Source organism: Molothrus aeneus, chromosome 4, assembly GCF_037042795.1.
Source record: "Molothrus aeneus isolate 106 chromosome 4, BPBGC_Maene_1.0, whole genome shotgun sequence".
NCBI lineage: Eukaryota > Metazoa > Chordata > Aves > Passeriformes > Icteridae > Molothrus > Molothrus aeneus.
The window spans coordinates 70652997-70671080 of NC_089649.1; the positions used below are offsets into that span (position 1 = coordinate 70652997).

At 46.7% G+C, this 18084-nt stretch overlaps 1 protein-coding gene across 1 annotated transcript in view; it reads left to right on the forward strand.

The window, feature by feature from the left end:
* The window catches only part of ADRA1D (adrenoceptor alpha 1D), a 45731-nt gene that overhangs the window by 22379 nt on the left and 5268 nt on the right, over window positions 1-18084 (forward strand). The window lies entirely within an intron of this gene.

An 18084-nucleotide genomic window follows, 5' to 3' on the forward strand; every position in this document is an offset into this window, starting at 1 on the left:
GGATCAGGGACTTGTGTGCTCTGCTCTGGGGGCAGATGGCAGAAGGTCACTCTGTGTGCCATCAGGCTTAGCCCAACATCCAGGAACACTGGGAATAAACTGCATTTATTAAGGGCCATTAAAAAAAAGCCATTAAATCCCCAGCAGTGGTGGCTTGGGGACAGCAGGGACACAAGGCCAGGCCAGGCTCTGCAAAGCCCCTCAGAGCTGCAGGTGGCTCCTCAGCTCAGCAGTCTGTTGTTGATTAGTTCTTATCTCTGTCACAGTCTCACAAACCCTGAATTCTACAGCACTTCACTCTAACAAACTAAAAGTGGAGCCCTATCTCTCTTTCTATGGGGCCTTTTAGGGATGAACTGTCCAATTAAGAAATGACACCTAAATTGTTTTTAATTTTAACCCAACCACAAAGCACCCATGGCCTGTAATGTGAACTTTTTTATCCAATTTCACAAAACCACCCAAACCCATGAAGAAGAAAGTGAAGAAGAAGGACCAGCCTCCACCCTAAAACCTCCATTTTGCTTTGTATATATATTACTAGATTCTAAAACCTTAAACTCCAAGTTTTCCACCCTGTGATATCACACGCTTCTAATCAAACTCCACACCCACAATTCCAGTTCTATCATTCCATTTTGGAAGCCTTCTCCAGGGCCTCAGCTCAATGCAGTGTTCTCCTGGGGTTCAGTGCCTGGCAGCACAGAAAGTCTGAAATTCTCAGCATCCAGGGTTCCAGCAATCTGTGTGGTTTCTCAGGGCCTCGTGTATCCCCTTTCCAGCCATGCAGGATGATTCTGGCACTGCAGCTCCAGCTGGAGAGCTGGCACTGAGGAATGTGTGTGTCTGTTGGCCTGCAGTGCTTGTGAAGATATTTCCTGAAGAAGAGCCATCTCTGTCTCTCCAGCCTTGTGCTGACCTGCGTCCCAGGGACTGCTTTCCCACCCTCCCATTCAGGCTTTTAGCCCACCTCTCCCGTATCTCATAATTGGCATCCTGGCCAGTTCATCAGAGATACATTTTTATTTCGTTATCTTCTGAATATTAATTTTATTTTGGGAAAGTGGAGCAGCTCCAGCTCTCCAGTGCGACCGAGGAGAGCAGCCAGGTTTGGAAAGAACCATCCCTCAAGGATTTCCCTTACACCTTGCAGTGAGAGGTCCAGGGGACCTTCACCCCAACTGAGCCACAGGGGGGAACAGCTCAGGGAGAGGAATCCTGAGGAGGGAATGGATAAACAAGGTGATCCCCTACCCACCTGCAGGAGAAGCAGAGCTGGTGATGGCAGCACTGGGATGGAAAAGCCCCCAGTGCTGGAAGCTTTGCAGGGCTCCAGTTGCAGGGTTTGCCAGCTGCTTGCAGGCAGGGCTGCCCTGGGGTTGATTCTCCTCTTTGGGGCATGGCCAGAGACGAGCTCGTGCCCTTTGTCACCTGTCCCTGAGAGTGAGATGTCACCACAGGGAGGAAAGCACAGGAAAGAGTCACTGGCAGGTGCTGCTTCCTCGCCCTGACAGGCAACAGAGAATATTTTGATGGGGATCTTCAAAAAGTGTCCCTAAAGAAAGCATTAGGTGTGAGAAGGAGAGGGGAGATGTTTATTTATGATAAGCCTTGAGGGTTTTTACTTCTCTTGATCTTGGTTATCCATGTTCTACTGGATTGAGAGGGGAAAGCTCACACATCAGGAGAAAGGCATGTTAATAGAAAAGCTCTTTTTCGTGATGTTTTCCATTAATACATCTGCTTTTCCAGGTCCTTGGGAGGGCCTTACAGCCACTCCCAGGTGGGCTGTGTGTCCCACAGGTACAAGGCTCTATCAGCAGTCAGATACCCAACACCACAGGGACAGCCCAGGCTGCTCCCCACAACTGTCCCCAGAGCTGCAGGGCAGTTTCAGCATCTCACAGAATCACCACAGGATGGTTTGGGTTGGAAAGAACCTCAAACATCTTCCAGTTCCACCCCTTCCATGGACAGGGACACCTTCCACTAGCCAGGTGGTTACTTGGTCACTTCCAGGGATCCAGGGGCAGCCACAGCTTCTCTGGGCACCCTATGCCAGGGCCTTCCCACCAAAAAAGAGAGGATATTCTTCCAAATATCCAGTACTCTGAATGTCACACATTGATTTCCTCAGCAGAACGAAAAAAATGGAGTTTTAATGTTGCTGGGACCTGAATGACTGCTCACAGCTGGCGCAGGGCTCTGCTCATGGCATTCACAAGGTCTTGCAGACCTTGACACCTGTGCCAGCGAGTGGCAGCAGCTTTCTTTGTGAGGAAGGGCCCAGAAAGGCCTCTGCAGTGCTTGTTTCTTCCCAGCTTTGTTTGCTCTGGGTAATTATTGGTGCACCAAAGGATATTAAGTCTGGACGTGAGAGCACTGCTCTCAAATATCAACAGTGTAGTTCATTGTAATTAATTAAATGCTGACATGATCCCCCAACAAGAAAAACCTTCATTATGCTCAAATTAAACCCCCTGACACTCACTGTCAGTGCCTCCAAGTGCAATGGAATGCATAGAAATGCAGACATCACAGCACACGTGTGGAACACAGGGAAAGATCTTACAGCAGGGAATAAAGGTCACTGCTATTCCTAATTAAAGCAGTTTCTGGAGCAGACAAGCAGTTTCTTAAATAGTTCTTGTCATGTCTGAGGTTCTCTGTGTCAGGATAATTTTTACAACTCTTTCATATTCAAGACCCACCACGTTTTGGGATGGAGTTCCAAGGTTTGGAGGGATTGCTCTGACTGTCTGCAGTGATTCACAGAAACCTGCAGCCCTCAGCACCTCATTCAATAATTTTTTCAGCTCCCCCATAACTCAAAGACACGTTTTGTCCCTGAAGAGACAGTCAGCATTAATTCAGGACTGCAAATAATGGAGAACCCCTGCCTCCAATTATGTTTTTCCCAATTGTTTTATATCCTTGCTATTACAAATGGCTGCTTTCCTTCCAGAGTAAATTTATCTAGCTAGAACTTCAAGCCATTAAATTTTTCTACCACTCTTGGCTGGATTGAAGATATGTTTGCTGTCAGGAACAGCTTCTCCTGTATTTCACCATGAAGTGTGAGCAAATCACTTCAGTTTCTCCTGGGTAATGCAAATACATCAAAACCCTTTAATCTCATGGTCTAAGTTGAGTTTTCCAGACCTTTGTGTTGCCTTGTAGAGCTCCTCAGAGCATTTTCTCTCTCCTTGGCTCTTTTTCTGCTCTGTGGGCACAGAAAAAGGATGTGATTTTCCATATGAGTAACCTCCATTTTTCACTCTTTCTTGGTCTCATTCACCTGCTCCCGTTCTTGGCATTTTATGATCTGAGCATGAGTTATTTTTATAAATTCTCTGTGACATGTTGCTCCTAGGTGAATCACACCTGTCTTTTTGCCAACAGCCCTGACAGCCATTCTGTGAGGGAAGTGACTGTAAGAGCAAGTCATCCACTTGTTCCTGGAAGGAAAAAACATTCCTCCAGTGAATCATTTAACCAAAATATTCGCACGTGCTACTGCTGAGGGTGAGCACAAATACTGACCCAGAACTGACATTATTGCTAATAGATTCAGTACTGGGGTTGATGCTGGGAACTCTCATGTCCAGAAGACATTTTCATGCTTAATGCCTGTGAGTTTAGTCAGAGTTCAGTGTGTAACAACCTCTAAAATCTGTGCCACAACCTTTACATCAGGGATCATCACACGGCTCAGCTTCACACAGTAGTACAGAATATTTAATTATGAACAGGTTGATAAAATCAAAGAAGCAGGTCAGTGGTGTTGTCTGAGCCAGATCACTTCAGTTGCCAGGAAATTTGCTCTTTTTGGATATCTGGAGGAAATTTGTAGGGGATCTGCATTGGAGGCAAACTCAGTTTTTCCTCACAGCAAGAGTAGAGTCTCCTTATCCAGCCTTAAATTCATCACACAGAGAGGGGGATGAACAGCTCTGCTCAAAGATTTTCTGACCAAGACACCCTGGGGACCAACTGGGACCCCCCCAGTGTCCCCCCAGATTTTAGACAGCACTGCTGGAGGAAGTGCACAAGCACAGCCAATCTTATATGGCGTGGGTTTTTTGTTCCCTTGAAATAAGAACACATCAAAGTGAACAAAGAGGGAGATGGCAACTCAGGAACTAGTTGGTGATGATGGAAAAAAAGAGAGGATAATAATTTCCTGGGATGATTCCTTTCTTGATAAGGGCTGTCCACAAAAGCAGCACTTTCTCAAAGGGGAGTTTGAAAGCCTACCTAGAGTCACTTGCCTGGAATGAGAAGTAAACGTGCAAAATTTGAATATCCAAGAGCTAATTAGGAATCAAGGCCATGTCAAGGCAGGGAGAGTACCCCATGTGCCATCTCTGATATTTCTGAGCAGGGAGTGAGGAGCATGGGATCAAAGAGACTTAAGTTTGTCCAAGGAAAAGGTGGAAGAGAGGCAGACAGAATCTCATGGGCAGTGCTCAAAGTGCCATGAAAATGGAATGCAAATCTTCATCCTTTCCCTTCAGGTTCAGAAATTAAAAAATAAATAGGGATAGGGCTGAGATGGAGCAGAAAGCATGTCAGTGGACAGAGAGCCTCATTATAATAATGAGACACTTTGAGACACTCTTCTCTCCTCAGCAGAGATCCCATTACCCTGTGCAGGCATTTAAACCAGGCAAATGCAGCATGGGTTTTGCATTCCCTCTCCTGAAATACCTCCTTAAAACTCCCTGTGGCTGTAAAGCTTGTACAAAACCACCGTGAGGTAATGGTTCATCTGCTCCCACGTTTCTTGGTCCTTCCCAGCATTGTCTCTGTGCTTGTCCCAGGCTCAGCTCTTTGGAAAAGACAACCAGGCAGCCAATTTTTGCCTCTTGTGTCAAAATACATGGCTTAAGTTCATCACTGCTGAATAACCAGAGAGGAGCCACCTGCTCTAGTGGTCCCATCCCTGCCCATGGCAGGGGGTTGGAATGAGATGATCTTTAAGGTCCCTTCAAACCCAAACCATTCCATGATTCTGTGGTCACATCAGACAGATGTAAGAGGGCTCCTTCACCGGCAATCAGTGCAGCATTTTACAGGAGAATTTATCCCTCCAAGTTAAGGGCTTCAGGAACTGTTGGGAGTGATGAGGATGTTGTTATCTCACCACTCCTGATATATTTTTGGAGCTCAGTTCCACTGACCCATTGTTTTCTGAGAGAGGGGGGGAAAAATGTCTCTTTTTGAAGTGCAATGTGTTTAGAGCTTCGTATCAGCTGAAAAATGTCTTCCAGGGCTGGGGAGAGACAGACCAACTCTTTGCTATCTCCCCTGAATATTTCCAGGCTGGGGCAAAAGACGGAAATATGGTTTGGGGTTTTAAGTTTCCCTTCTTATCACAGGAAAAAACACCAAGAAAGAGAAAGTGAGCGATGAGAAACCATGGATTTTTCCATGCAAAGTAAAGCCAAAAGGGCTGTGCCTTGGAGCCGAGTGCGGAAACAGGGCAGGCGTTGGAGGATTTTCCCCTCCAAGCCTGAAAAGAAATAAGAAGCCGGCTAGCTGATCTGGAATAACCCCTCCTGAGCCTGCGGAACCAGCCACAATTTTTCATCAGAGCTGAAAATACCCACCTCCCCCATCCTTTTTTTTTCCCCCCACCCTTTCCTCCGTGACGCCACGGTGCGGCTCTCTGGAGGATGCTGTCCAGCATACATCAGAGCTGGCAGTGCTGGGAGGGGACATGGGCTGCAGTGCCAGGCTCCAGTGACGTCCTGTCTGCCCAGTTCTGGTACAAACAGAAAAGCCCTGGGGGCTGGCACGGTGGAAATGTGCCGAGGAAGCTCCCACACTTCCTCTCGATATCGCGGTTTCCCAACGCTGACATCCCAACGTTCTCCCCAGCATTCCCAGCCATCAGCCACCACCATGGCTCACTGTAGGGTCCTCCCAGACCATTGGGGTCACCTCTGTTGGGGTGCTGGCCACACTCAGTCACCCCAGTGAGTTCTGCTCACCCCGAGCTTCAAATTGAAGCTTCAAATTGAAGTCGGGATTTGCGCGTTTTGCGCTGGATACAAATTTTTTTCCCTGAGCTGGGTTGGTCCCAATGAAAAATTGGCTTTTTCCTCTGTGCAGCACAGATCTGGCCTCGCTGAACATAAAATGCCATGTGTTCCCAGCAGGATTCAGCCCTTCCAAGGCCTACCCTGCAGCCAAATCTGATCTACATATTTACGAGCTTGTAAACAGGACGGGGCGGGTGAGTTCACATTCTTAGAAAACCAAGTGCAGAGAAAAGAACTTCTGAGTTGGAAAAACAAAGAGTAGTCTTGGGCCCAACCCAGGAAACACAGTGGCTTTTCCAAGACTTGGATGGCTTGCTTGAGAATCATTCCCCTCCATTCCTTTTCCACAGGATTTCCCAAGCCTACCTTTTCATTTGGGAAAAAAAAATTACACATTCCCAATGTTTCTGAGCAGAGCGGAGGGGGCAGCTTGATAGAAAAGGGACATTTTATCTTGGAGGTGAGTGGAAGCCAGACTTGTGTTTGCAGAAGCCACCAAAGAACAACAGTTCCTTGCAAAGGGAAGTTTAAGGAAGGTGTTAAAAGGAGTTGAACAGCAGAAGGCAATTGGAGGGCTCATCACGAAGCACCACTGTCAATAAATGCAAGGGGTAGTCTGGAATTGTAATTCCCAAACTGTGCTCTCCAGATCTTGACAGTCCATGAAGGCCTGGTAAATGGTTCATGGAAAACTAGAGTATAAGGGAGCCAGCCAGCAAGAAAATTTGAGGATTAACAGTTTGTCATGGAATTATGGAATGGGTTGGGTTGGAAGGGACCTTAAAGATCTCATTGTAGTCCTGGCCATGGGCAGGGAAACCTTCCACTAGACCAGGTTGCTCCAAGCCCTGGCCTTGGACACTTCCAGGGAAGGAGCAGCCGCAGCTTCTCTGAGCAAGTGGTTCCAGAGCCTCTCCACCTCCTGAGCAAAAAATTTCTTCATGGTAACTTGTCTAAATCCCTCTTCTTTCAGTTCAAGGACATTTCCCCTCGTCTTATCAATGCCCCTGGAAAATCAATGCCTGTTGTTGGATTTTTGCCCATGAGACATTCTACCTCTGGCTTATTCCTGCTGAGATGGCAAGCAAGTCAGCTTGTCTGTAAATGTTTCCTTTCCCCAAGCTGGTCATCCTGGCTGTGCTTCCCCACGGTGTGCTCAGGGAAGAGATTCCCAGGCTCAGGCACAGCATGAGCTCAGGATGCTCCAGTTTGGAGCACGGAGAGCCCCAGGAATGCTCCTCTCTGAGCAAGCTCTGCACTGCCCTGGAGGGAGCTTAGCAACCCCACAAGGCCATTGTATTCGTTCAGATCCCGCGCCAGATGGAAATTTTCTTTTTAAAGGCTGCCCCGAGCGTGTTTCCTCTGGTGAGCCATCCCAGCACGGATCTCAGCTGTGCTCAATCCATCAGCACATGGATCCCACTCTCCTCCCTGCTCAGACAGCAGGACAAGAGCTCTTGACATGCAGCTCGGTTGCCCTGACTTTTTCCTTCTCTCAGGAGACTCTTTTTTTTTTTTCTTCATTTGCATCTGGTAAATAAAAGCCTTCCTGATATCTCCCTTTGGATTTGCCAGACTGGTCAGTCTTGTCTTTTTTTTTTTTTTCATTAATTTTATTTATGTCCTTTTGCTGAGTCTCATGATTCTGTTTTAAGCTCCCCTCTGGGGCTGGAGTCAGGCTATTATTTGTGAATCAAGGAGCAGGGAGTTGGACACACATATATCTTTCCCAAGCATGAGGAACATTGCAAAAATATTTTGCAGTACCTTTAAGGGAGTCTGTACTAAAAGTCAGATGTCAAACGCCTACATCTTCATCTTCCTTTTAATTTTGTGATTAATTTCAAAGTCCATCTTCCTGTTGACCATGCTTTATTCAGCACTATCTGTGTCCTGAATCTGCTGCCCTTCTTGGGCCTTCTTCTTGGAGGATGAAACAAGCAGCTAAAAAGGCAATTCCAGGGCAGTGTTGAAGTGAGTTGGATGGAGCAGCGTGATTTGAGGGTATGGGTTGGAATTAGATGGTCCTCAAGGTCTCTTCCAACCCAAACCATTCTGTGATTCTGCCATGAAAGCATTGCCTTAACCATTTAAAAGATTTATTACAGAGTTTGGTTTGCAGTATCCAAGCCCAGGTCTGGTGTCAGAATTTCTCTCCCTTCCCTCTGCCTAGTCCTGCCTGAGTAGAGTCCACAGAGCTCCTGCTAAAAATCAAGAAGCAGGGAAAACTTGTGGAATCACAAAATATCAGATTAGAAGGGACCTGAAGGACCATCTGGTCCAACTTTTCTTGGCAAAAGCACAATCTGCACAAGATGGCCCAGCATCATGTCCAGATGAATCTTAAAAGTGGAATCCACCACTTCCCTGGGTAAATTATTCTGATGTCTGATGGTTGTCATGGTGGAAAATTGTGTGCAATAGAAATACCCCCAGGAATAACCTGTACCCATGACCCCTCATCTTTTCCAGGTGACTCCTTGTAAAAAGGGAGCCACAATTTCCTTGTAGCTACACAGTGACAAAACCTCCCCCTCAGCCTTCTTTTCTCAAGAACTTAGCAAACTCAGTTCTCTCAGCTTTTCCTCACATGGCAGCTTCCCAGTGCTTGGATCATCTTCTTGGCCACTCTCTGGACCCTCTCCAGCCTGCCCACATCTTTTTTCCCTGGTGGGGACCAAAACTGAACACAGAGAAGAGTGGCACAATTCCTTCTCCATCTCTGCTGATGTTGATGCAGGTCTTCCTGCAGGGTGCCCCCCACTCCTGAAGTGTCCATTTCCTCATTCTGTTTGGTATTGATGCCTCAGGTTTTGGCTTTTCTATTTTTCAGATTCTGGGCTGCTTTAGTGTGTGAGTCTGAGCTTCATGTCAGGGGATGGTGAGCAATGTGCACAGAGCAGGGAGACCAAACAATTCCTGCTCCAGCTGGGGACCAAGGACAAATGATCCAAATCTCAGCCCAAGAGCACAAACACCGTGGGCTGGAGAGAGAAAAACAAGAAGGATGGGACTTCACAACCTAAAGCTATAATTGAACAATTAATTCCAAGATGCAAATGGAGCAGAACTGATAAAAGTGACAGACCCCGTGGCCGCTCGTGCATTTTTGTGACCATTTTGGTTCATCTTGGGTGCAGCCCTGGCTGGGCTCTTGTGCTGCCCAAGGTGCATCCATTGAGGCCTCCTAATAAATCCCTGCTTTATTCTTTAGCTCTGTCCAGCCTCTGTTCTAGGTCAGCCTTCACAAGGCATCAGTATCATCAGGAAAATTCACCAGGATACAGCTGATCCCATCATCCAGCTCACCTGGGAGATGTTAAACAGCATTGGGAGTGATATCAATCCCACTGCTGACAGGCTGCCTCTTTGGGAAGAAGCTTTTTACCACCTGTCCCTGGGTGTGCCCTGTCAGCCAGTTCCCCGCCCACTGCACAGACCCCTTTTCCAGACCAAAGTGCATCAGTTTCTCCAAGAGACTATGGAAAACCATATGGAAAACCTTGGAGAAATCCAATCAGACAAGATGCACCACTCAGGGCTTCTTTTGGTGGCATCCACTCTGTGCTGCAGGTACAGTTTCTCCTTACAGACCTGGGTATCAACCCCTCTGCAGTACCAGGCCACAATTCCTGGGTTATTCCTTTGTTTAAAACATGACTTTCTTCTTTAGAGGTCCCTCATGAAAGATGCAATGTGGTGTATTCCTTGCAGGGCCAAGAGGGTTTTGTGCATGGGAATCCAGGTCTTTGGAAGGAGGATGCAATGGATGAAATGACATTCTAGGGATTTGCTGATGATGATTTCAGCTGTGAGTCCCCAGGTGAAGGGTCAGCGCCCTCCCAAGAAAGATGGCATATAAGAGGATTTGGATTATTTAGCCTGGAAAAGAGAAGGCTTTGGAGTGACCTAACTGTGCCCTTCCAGCACCTGAAGGGAGCATACAAGAAAGATGGAGAGGTTATTTACAAAATCATGGAGTGACCGGAAAAGGGAGATGGATTACATTGAAAGAGAGTAGGCTTAAACTGGGTATTAAAAGAAATTCTTCCCTGTCAGGGTGGTGAGGAGCCCTGGCTCAGGGTGCCCAGAGAAGCTGTGGCTGCCCCTGGTTCCCTGGAAGTGTCCAAGGCCAGGTTGGATGGGGCTTGGAGCAACCTGGGATAGTGGAAGGTGTCTCTGCCCATGGCAGGAGGTGGAACTTAAATGATCTTTCAGGTCCTTTCCAACCCAAACCATTCCCTGATTGTATGATTGAACCTTCTTTGTATCCCCTTGTTGATTTTTTTTTTAAATTTTTTTTACTTTTGTTGAGATTGGGATTGAAGGTACTTGAGATGATAGTTTGGGTTTAGACTTAAGTGTTTATTATTTCTTTTCTATGTTATAGTTTCACAGCAGTGAGTTCTGTAGTCTTTTATTAGCAAGGTACAAAATAGTTAACTATTTTTTCTTATAAAGTCCTCTATGGTTAAACTACTTAATTAAGAAATGACACATAAATTATTTTTACTTTTAACTTAATAACTAATTACTTGAAGTCTGCAATGCAGACTTTTTTGTCTAATTACAAAATATTACTTAAATTTATGAAGAAGAAGTAACAAGGTAAAGAGGAATAACTGGTTTCTGCTCTAAAACTTCTATTTTGTTTCATATATGTTACTATATTTTAAAACTCTAAGTCCCCTTCACCTCATATCAAAAAAGCACATTCCAAATAATATTCAGCAAATTACAAAGTTCAGCTACAACTTGCTCAGGAATCAAACTAAGAGCAGCTATACTGTAAAAAAAAAAAAAAAAAGAAAAAGAAAAAAAAAGAAAAAAAGGAAAAAAAAAGCCAGTTTATGATCTCAAGCCCCTGCCTGGAGCAAGAGCTGTAGAGCACAGCAGAGCAGAGTAAATACTTCACAGGATCTTGCCCAAAGCCTGTCTTGTGCCCCATGCATGGTCCTACAGCAAAATTCCTGTCTTGTGAAGTTCAGGATCTCTGGCAGAGCAGGGGGGCTGTGTGGCAGCCCACCAGCCTGGATCTGCAGGGTGGAGCAGAAGCTTTGCATTCCCTGCCCTGTGATGTGGCACCAGGGCATCTGGAGGTGGTTAAGGGAGCACAGTCTGCTGGGGCAATGTTGGCAGGCTGCAAAGTCAATCCCTTTTATTTTTTTTTTTTGAGGATGGGCTCTGGAGTAAATTGTTCCCTGGACCATATTTATCTGGAGGGGTCGGGCTGGACCACGCTAAGCAAGTTAGCAGTATTCAAAATTCTTGAAATTACTTGTGATGTTTCTGTCAGGGAATGGTGTAGAGGAACCTGTGTGGCTTTTCACTTCACCTTCCACTGGTGAAATTCTTCCTGTGATCAAAGTCCTGTCCCACACCGGGGAGAAACTGGTGCATGGGAAGCTTTGGCAACTTCTCAGAGAGCATCAGACCACCAGATGATCGTGACATTGTGGGTGAAATCCACCAGGAGTAACCTTGGATGTCTGTGATGAGCCAGGAGTCTGAGTCCAGTCATCTGAAACTGCTGTGATCCATCTGCCCTGTGGCTTCTACTGAGGATGAGATAGATCACCCCACTCTCATCACAAAATTTGCCCTCTAAGCCAGTGACTGTAAGAGGAGCCCCAGGACCTGCTCAGGTGCCTGAACTCAGGCAGGTGATTCACAAAGAAGCCACAATTTTGAGGAAATTTGATGCCTCATAAACATCCTCACATCAATTACTCCCACCAGGCCAAATTCCCAGGATTACTCTGAGATCATCTCCAATATTTGAGGGGAATAAAGGGCAATTTTGGTCAAAGTCCTACTGATGTGCAGCACCTTAGAGAAAAGTTTTGGGGACATCACTAGGACCATACTCCTAAATGTTGGGAGACAGGTTTGGGGGCCATGAATTTGACAGTGAATGACCAGAGCAAGGCTCTGATTCATTATCCTCCTCTTGCTGACACACAAACTATAGTATTTGCAGGGATCCCCGACGAGGGGAGAGAAGGATGCATTTGACTCCATCTTATTAGAAGGTTCATTAATTACCTTATTATACTATATTATTTTATACCATATTACATTATGTTACATTATATCTAAACTGAATTTTCTAAGTACTCAACTCTGCACACAACTGCTCTGACTCTCGTGACTGTCAGCCGAGATAGGCCCTGATAGGCCAAGGAAACAAAACACCATCACTTTGGGTAAATAATCTTCATATTTTGCACAAACACAGGCCCAGGAAATGATAAGAATTCTTTTTCCTTTCTCTGAGGTTCAGAGAATGTGAATCTCAGAAATATTCTTGGGAAGAATTGTGCCTTGCTTTTCTCTGGGAAGAGAAATGTGGCGACAACAAACCACACTCAGACCTCAAATTTGAGATCCTGCTTGAGACTCTGATGTTTTTCAGAGCCCTTGACTGGTTTCTCCTCCCTTTGCAATCTGCCAGACAAATGTTTCCCTGATCTCCATCACACCTAAAGCTTCCCTCCCTCCCCAGCAGGGCCCACACACCAGGTTTGGCATGGCCAGGGGCTCTCCAGGAGCACCTCTCCAACCATGACCTGGGACAAAACACGGCCTAGAAGGTCAGCAGTGGTCAGGGCAGTGGTGGCTCCTCCCTGCTTCTCTTTGGGCCAGACCAGGATGCACCTAAATGGTGGGATACAGGTTTGGGGGCCATGAATTTGACAGTGAATGACCAGAGCAAGGCTTTGATTCATTATCCTCCTCTTGCTGGCCCACAAACCACACTCAGACCTCTAGTTTGAGATCCTGCTTGAGACTGTTGGTGTGTTTCAGAGCCCTTGACTGGTTTCTCCTCCCTCTGCAATCTGCCAGACAAATGTTTCCCTGATCTCCATCACACCTAAAGCTTCCCTCCCTCCCCAGCAGGGCCCACACACCAGATTTGGCATGGCCAGGGGCTCTCCAGGAGCATCTCTCCAACCATGACCTGGGACAAAACACGGCCTAGAATGTCAGCAGTGGTCAGAGTAGTGGTGGCTCCTCCCTGCTTCTCTTTGGGCCAGAGCAGGATGCACAAGTTGGACTCACAGGCAGCAGGGAGACAAGCAGGCAGCTCACTGGGGCTTTCATTGGGAAGCTGCAGCTTATCTGTGACATTGTTTATGGGGTTGGCTGGAGAGCTGACAGGCCTGAGGAATTCCACCCGATATCCCAATGCCATCATCCTCCAGGGAAAATGCTGGAGTGGCTGTGAACATGCTGTCCTCCTCCCCAGGCCAAGCAGCTCTTGGATCCATCCTAGCAGGGCAGTGAACTCCCTGACCACTCCAAGACACACCAAGGAGGTGTTAACCCTCTAGGGACCCTGATATGCCTACAAATACCCGGTGGAGGTGGCTAATAGAGAACAGAGGAGAAGGTCAGGAAGGACCAGTCAGAATCAGAGTCCCACCACTGGGAGAAGTCCTTGCTGAAATCCAGCCCCTTCTCCCACAGCTTGGCAGCTGCTCCAGGGAGGTTGTCCATCCTGGGGGCCCAGGAAGGAGCTGGCAAGGAGAGATGCAAGCTGGGTATTGAGCAGAAAGGGGCAGCTCATGGTTCTTTTGGAGCAGATTTAATTAATTTACTTTTTGATAGTCAGGAAAAAAAAAAAAAAAAGAAGGAAGAGAGTGAGGGTCAATTTAGGTTGGATACAAGGGAAAGGTTTTTGAGTATGAGAGTGAAGAGGCCCTGGCACAGGGTGCCCAGAGAAGCTGTGGCTGCCCCTGCATCCCTGGAAATGTTCAAGGCCAGCTTGGGTAGGGCTCAGAGCAGCCTGGGACAGTGGAAGGTGTGGAATGAAATGGGCTTTATGATCCGTCCCAACCCAAACCATTCCATGATTCTCTGCCTTCCTTTGGCCAGGAGGACCCACAGTGAGCAGCTGTGGTACCTCCTGTGCCAGGGCTTTTCCTCTGTCAGCTGGATTTCTTCTGACCTGCTGCTCTGATACCTCCCAAGGCAGTCCTCAATCCCCCCCTGAACCTTTAAGGCACATCCAGGAGAAGCTCAGGTGATGGCACACCTGTCCCCACCACAGTTCTAATCCTACAGATGGATTTCTGGAGCCTCCTAGCTCAGAAACAGTGGTTCACACATTGGTAATTTTTTTTATTATTATTATTATTTTCCATGAGTTTGGCCAATCAATTTTTACCTCCTGCTTGCAGGGACATCCACAACTTAGCAACCTGCTGTGACATGAGCCATGTCCTCTTCTTAGCTGTTCACCTGCCACCTCCTGAGGAAGGTTTTACCTCTCCTCTCCTGTGATGACACCTGTAAAATCCAGCTCTCCAAAAGCTATTTTTTTTTGCAAGCCCATTCCTGATACAAAGCCCACACCAAGCAACAGCAACCCCTTTATCAGTGTTGAGCAGTCCTGCTGGTCCTTGCATTTCCAAGTTGGGGCAGCGCTGGGACATGACTTTGTCCCTTTGTTCTTCCCACCTCTCCCATGTCTGCAGCATTCCTGCTCCATGGACTATTCAGGACATGCTGCAAAGCAGGGACCTTTTACAACAAAGATGCCCTTGCCTGCTAAGCCTGCTCAGGAATTCTGGCTGTACACTGGGAGCCAGGGCCAGAATTTAGATTGGACTGGCTCCATTTGCATTGGTGCATTTGTCTTTTTTTTTTTTTTGCCTTGTTTTGCTTTATTTTTTTGAGCTCTGAACACTGGGACCAGCAACTCTGAACAATCCAAGTGATATCACCTTCCAGTGAGTCATGGGGAGGGCAGGGTGGAGAAGGGCAGGCGAGGAGAGATCATGAGATTGTGTCAGCTCAAACAACCTAAAAAAAATGGGAAATGTGTTTGGATACATGGAGGGCAGATTGCATCCACTACCTCCCACCACAGAGTGTCACAGTTTTAGTTTGGGGAATTATGCCCATAGTTCCAGAGATTTTTACCTGCCTGGTTTTCCCCAAATATGAGCATTAACAAGAAACAATAAAAAAAAATTAACAAGTAACAATAAAAAAAAAATTTTAAAAATGGTATGAGCACATACTTTATTGGCTCGACTTCTGCATCACCAGAAAACTGAAGTTCAATCTTCAGATCATGCTTAGTCTGTAACTTCAGTCACTTTGCAAGCTGCAAACAGGCTTTTCCTGAGCTCACCTGCAGCCTTCTTAATTTCTGAATGGTCCTGAAGACAATTATTTAGGGTTACAACAGGAATTATTTAAGGTTACAACAAGACATAGAGCCCTTGCCCTGACCCAGCTCTGTCAGATTCAGATCTTGCAAGGTGTGGGATGATCTTTTAATAAAATGGTGGAAGGAATAAAGTCCCCAGATGGACTATTAAGACCCCAGCATTATTTTTTATTAAAAATTCTGATGGTTGTCCCTAAGGTGGGTGTCACCACCTCCTCCTCCCTCGCCCCATGAGGTGTTGAGCTGGATGCCCAGGAGAGGTGCCCAGAGGGCTGATTTTGAGTGCTCAGCAAAATCTCCTCTCTAAACAAGACCAGGTTTCCTGTTGGATTGTGACAGATCCCACAGAAATCATATTTCCTCTTCTTTGATGTTGCCCTGTACTGGTCTTGATGCTTTTGTGGCCAGATCACCCAAAAATTGCTCTCACACTAAGATAACAGACTGAAGTGCTGGTGCTTCACTCTGTGTTGCTATTATTCATCTTTTACTCACATTTCTGGACCTTGGACACATCCTTCTGTGTTTCCTGAGTGTCCATCACTCAGTACTGACTTTCACTTATTTATATAGAAAATGTCACAAAGCCCAGCCCAAAAACCCTCAAAGTGTTGTTGCATATTCGAGTATATGAAAGCAAGAGCTGATTTCTTTGATTTTTCACTCATTCCTTAAAAAAACCTCTTAAATTCTCATATGTCGAGCTTCCCAGTGCCCATCAGAAGATTCTGATGCTCCAGCATGTGCAGAGGAGCTGTTCTGGGGATTCCCTGCCCAGTTCTGTTCATCCCAGGGTGAGGAAATGAGGAAACTGTGGCTGCACTCAGGACACGTCCCTTCGAGGGGCATGCTAATTTGCATGGTAATGAGGATGCTAATGAGCCCCTTGTCTTCGTATGTACACAAGGTTCTCACTGGGTGAAAACCAGCCAGAGTTGAAATTCAGAGAATTCATAGCTTCTCTTCCTTTTCAATTTGTGTTTTCTATCTGGATGCAAAAGACAAAGCACATAGTACAGAAACTGCATTGTGCCCTGAACTGCTAAACACCAGATAGAAATTATTATTTTAGCAATCATCAGGCTGTTTAGGCAACACCAATCTCTTTAGCCTGGCTCAAGCAGTAATTACCAGCTGAATTTAAAAAGAGACCCTTCTTTTATTTGCTTTGTTACCATAGTTTTTTGTTTTCTTTTCCTCTCTCTTGAAGCTAAAAAAAAAAAAATGCTCCACAGACCTGCAGCTCCTCTGAGAATCCAGAGCACGCTGCAAAAAGGGTTCACAGCAACACTGTGGGGAGTTCCTGGTCATTAACCCTTTCTCTGTGGGGAAACTGAGGCAGGAAACCTCTCCCTGACAAGGGAATAAGCAGGATTGCACGTTCAGTTCATCTTCCTAGGTCCAATTTCCGGGCACATCCATGGTTCCTGTAGGTCCAGAGGGGTGGGCTGGGGGCACTGTGAAAAAGGGAGAAGGTAAAGCCATGGTGGGATGAAAACTGGAGGTGTTGTGTGGAAGGCAAAGGGGGATGGCCCCAGCAGCACTGGGGGGGTTCAGAGCTCCTGGCTGTCACTCAGGGAGTTTCTGGTGGGGTTAAAATCAAAACCTGTGATTCCAGCAGCCCAGAGCCAACCTGGAAATCTCAGCACTGTCCCCAAGAGAATAAATTCCTTTTACCTGGAACAACCAAGGTGGGGTCACTGCCCACAGAACTGAGCCCTGTGTTAAGGGAGCTGACAGGGAAGGTGGAGAGAAACTATTTATGGGGGCATGGAGTGACAGGATGAGGGGGAATGGCTTCAGACTGACAGAGAGCAGGGTTGGATGGGATATTGGGAAGAAATTGTTCCCTGTGAGGGTGAGGAGCCCTGGCACAGGGTGCCCAGAGCAGCTGTGGCTGCCCCTGGATCCCTGGAAGTGTCCAAGGCCAGGCTGGACAGGGCTTGGAGCCACCTGGGATGGTGGAAGGTGTCCCTGCCCATGGCAGGGGGTCTGGGACAAGATGATCTTTCAGCTCCCTTCCAACCCAAATCATTCCATGATCATTGCTCCATTCAAAGCCACCACCAGCTGCTGCTCATTCAGCTGCAAGTGCCTTCATTTCCAGGAAGGCCCTGAGCCTTCCCAGCACAGAGATGTCAGTCCTGCTCACAGTCCTCATTCCATGCCCCCTTCAGCACACACTGACAGCCAGCCTGAGCTCCTGCCTGCTTTGGGCGGGCCTTCAGCAGATATTTAATCTGCTTTGCCTGCCCAAAATGCTGGGATGTGTCTGTGTTCTCCCACACACCCGTGGTGGAGCTGCCCACGTACCTAATGTTGAGTCTGGCTGAAATTTCTCCACTTTTTAGGGATGGGTGTACAAAAGCTTTGCTGGAACCAGTTCTCTGAGCTTCCTGGAGGATGGTTTTCCTCCAGCAAACAGCCTGGGGAGCTTTTATGTAGTGTCAGTCATGAATTTCTGGCTCCTGGCACCTGTTTTACTGTTTTGACACCAGGCTTAGGAGCGCAGGGGAAAATAATAATGATATCTGGAGTTAATGTTATTTACTAAAATACAAATTAACGCTCAGTCACATGGTGGCATGATTTGTCATCTGGAGCTAAAATTAAAAGAAATTAAGGCTGAGTCAGAAAGTTATTTCAGATCCAAGTGGGGAATGCTGTTCTGAGGCCATGTGGGAGCAACACTGACATCTTCTGGCTCAAAAAAAAATTATCTTCAGCTTTTTCATGGAGAAAAACACTGGGAAACTGCAAAAACCTAAGGAGGAACTGGGTGGACAAAAGTGTTTTAAAGTATCAAGGACAAGCTTCGGGGCAGTGGATATTGTCTGAGCCCATTTAACAGCCCCC